Raw genomic sequence first — 3,183 nt, 5'->3', positions numbered from 1 at the left:
TACCCATATTCAAGACTTAAAGTCATATTTCTTACTATGTTAGATAGAAGGAAAACATAAAATAACATATGATAAGGCAACTATTTGTGACTTTTTAAACTGTACCTCATTAAATGATGAAATTTATTAGCTCACGTTTGGGTTTGAAATTTAGGAGGCTAACCTACTTAACACATTTCTGGAAGGCCCTTACTGAAAAACACAAATTGTGGGTTGTACTATTTCTACACTTTAATGAATGGTTGAACGTGTTTGGCATTAGTGCTGTGTAAATAATTCAACTCTATTGTAACTTGCTCCCTACACTTAAAAATCTTGTAATGTCACTAAGTATCATCAACTTGTAAAATGTCATTTTGACGAATGTGATTTTAAAAAGTTTATTTGAAAAGGAATACACTTTCAGAAGATTAAATATAGATTATCATTGGTTTGAGAGTGACATTTTTATACCACAGAACCATGATGTACTGAAGTCCCAGTGTTTTGAAGCATTCCTTAGTGCTTCAAATATTTTTCTGAATTACATTTGACCTCTAAGTCAAGTTTTCCGGGCTTTGGTAGACCAATAATGGATCTATCCTTCAAGGAACTATTTTTTGGCCCACTTATGTTGGAATAAAATCTTTCATTAATCATAGGGGAGGGGTATTAAAAATAATCTTATGACACTTTGTGAACTTGTTCACTCATATGGGCTGGTCATCTATAAGTTGAATGTTTTAATTACAGTGCTTTCTCTCAAATTTTGTTATTTCATTCTTCATTTTAAGTTGTCTTGCATTCCACAATTGCTTACTGCTAATACCTGCATCTCAAGGAATTGGGGCCCTGAAATATAGGAAATGAGAAATTGAGGTTGGTCTTCAATTACTATGTGCTGACATGTTGCATGGGCCTTGGTGAGAAGTCTTGCCCCTGTTATCTGATGATGCAGGTAACTGGGACCTGGGATCCTAGGACCCATGGGGACTGCAGAAGGATAATGTTTTTTTAGACATCTTAGCAAAATTTGAGTATAATCAATAGGAATGCTTCCGAAATATGGAGAAAAACAGTTTGGGACAAGACAGTTAAAACAATAAACAGAGCAGCAGAGTAAAATGCATTATAGATTAGAGGAAAACATTGTTTTTTACCATGTGGATTCAGAAGACCAAGAACAGTTAGAATGTATCACAAGTTTATACTAAAGACATTGCATTGATACTTTTTATATCTAATATGTATTTTAAACCTAATTATTTATATTCCAATTCTATTTATTGGAATAAATAAATATCAATTTATTTGTCAAATTATCAACTAATTCTAGTAAGTTTTACTGTGTGAAATATAAAATCAGCACATATAAATATAAAATATATAATTATATATAATAAAATTAAAAGGCACAGGTTTGCATTGTTCTGTTGTAGTTACTGTATCAAAGGCAACTCTGTTTTAAAGTATTATTCCATTATCTCTACCTTAGTGTTTGATAGAGTTAGACCTAAAGATTTACCATTTGTAGATTTACAGCATGGAGGCAAGAGGAAACACTGTGATTAAAACAGTATCAATTTAATGCCTAATAACTAGGAGAAACATATGGACTTCTCCCGCAACTATGAAAATATTTGGTGATAAAAAGGCAGTAGTGTAAGTTCCTGCCTGGTTGGATGGTAGACAGGCCAGGACATTAAGTAATCATGCATATGAACAATTTTTTCACCTTCTTGGCTTTAGCTACTTTTGAAATGGAAGGTATAATAAACAATTATATTTTGATAAAATACCTTCTAGTCTGAACAGTTCTGTTTGAACTGTTCATCTCTCTATGATCCCTTGTAACCAAGATTAGTTTTGTTCTAGGAAGACAATCTATGCTGTCAGGGTAAGATATTCTGGTTGGTCTGTTCCCACATGGAAGAAGGGTAAAGGCTCAGGTAGACATTTGTGCCAGTAACACCTCATTTGGGAAAATATCAGCTGAAGAAGTTTAGAAGTAGCTCTTAAGCAATGCTTACTTTGAATCCATTAGGTCCACATAGCTAACACAGTTGGATAAAAAAGTACTTGAAAAAGCCATCACCTTTGGACCTATCTATAAATAATTGAGAGTATGATCAAATTCCAAATAAAAAGACTTAAGATAGTCATTGACAAAAAAATTTGCAAATGTGAGCAATTGATTGATCAATATAATTTTTTCTACTATTCACAGAATTTTAGGGAAATAAGATCGATAGCATTGTTAGGAAAAATACGGTTTCCTTGTTACAAGTAGGCACCCATAGATATAGGCTTGTATAAAGATTGCATCATTAACTACTTAAATATAGAGAATACTACATGCTTCTGCAGCACTAATACTCAAATTACAATGCAGAGATTAACATGGCACTTGCACAAGGATAACATGAAAATTTGAGAAGTATTCCATATGTTTCATTCTTCAGATGCAAGAAATGAAAAACAGTTATTAAAACAAAATTACAACTGTAACAATACACGTAATTCATATAATTAAATTCAGTTTGACATCAGTGTATTAAATATTCACCTCAGAAAGGCGTTTACATAGCATAAACTTTACAAAACTTTTCAAATTAGACAACATTGTCATTTTATCCCAAAGAAAAATAATATTAAGACCTAGAAAAAAAGGAATCAAACTATTTCTATATGGAATACAATCAGAAAGAACACATTAATGAACCTCAATATTATAAAATAATGTAGAATTCAAAGTATATCTAGGAGAAAATAAAATAAATTATGAACATTATGCAAACATAGAATATAGAATATTTTAAAATATACTTTTTCAGACAAGCACCAGAAATATTTTAGTTTCTGTACTACTCATTTCAACAGGTAAGTTAAAATTGTTTCTGATTAAAAAATCACAAACTCTGAAGAAATCATTATACATGTATACAAAAACTATTGAATACATTTTGACATCCAATGCAGGCAATTCACTTGGAAGAATTCTGCGGAATCCATGAATTTTTACAGTAAAATATTGGTGTTGCTGGGCACATGTGGCTTATGCCTATAATGCTAGCTACACAAGAGGCTGAGATCTGAGGATCATGGTTCCAAGGCAGCCTGGGAAGGAAAGTCTGTGGTACTCTTATCTCCAATAAACCACTAGAAAACTGGAAGTGGAGCTGAGACTCAAGTAGTAGAGCGCTC

The 3,183-nt window shown here is 32.1% G+C and overlaps 1 pseudogene; it reads left to right on the top strand.

Moving 5' to 3' along the window:
- The first annotated feature begins 2,334 nt into the window (after positions 1–2,334).
- On the top strand, positions 2,335–2,431 carry LOC122121706 (annotated as a pseudogene).
- The last annotated feature ends 752 nt before the right edge of the window (positions 2,432–3,183 follow it).

This window comes from Dipodomys spectabilis, unplaced genomic scaffold, assembly GCF_019054845.1.
Source record: "Dipodomys spectabilis isolate Male_0828 unplaced genomic scaffold, ASM1905484v1 ptg000193l, whole genome shotgun sequence".
NCBI classification, from domain to species: domain Eukaryota; kingdom Metazoa; phylum Chordata; class Mammalia; order Rodentia; family Heteromyidae; genus Dipodomys; species Dipodomys spectabilis.
This window is presented reverse-complemented; position numbering and strand designations above follow the sequence as displayed.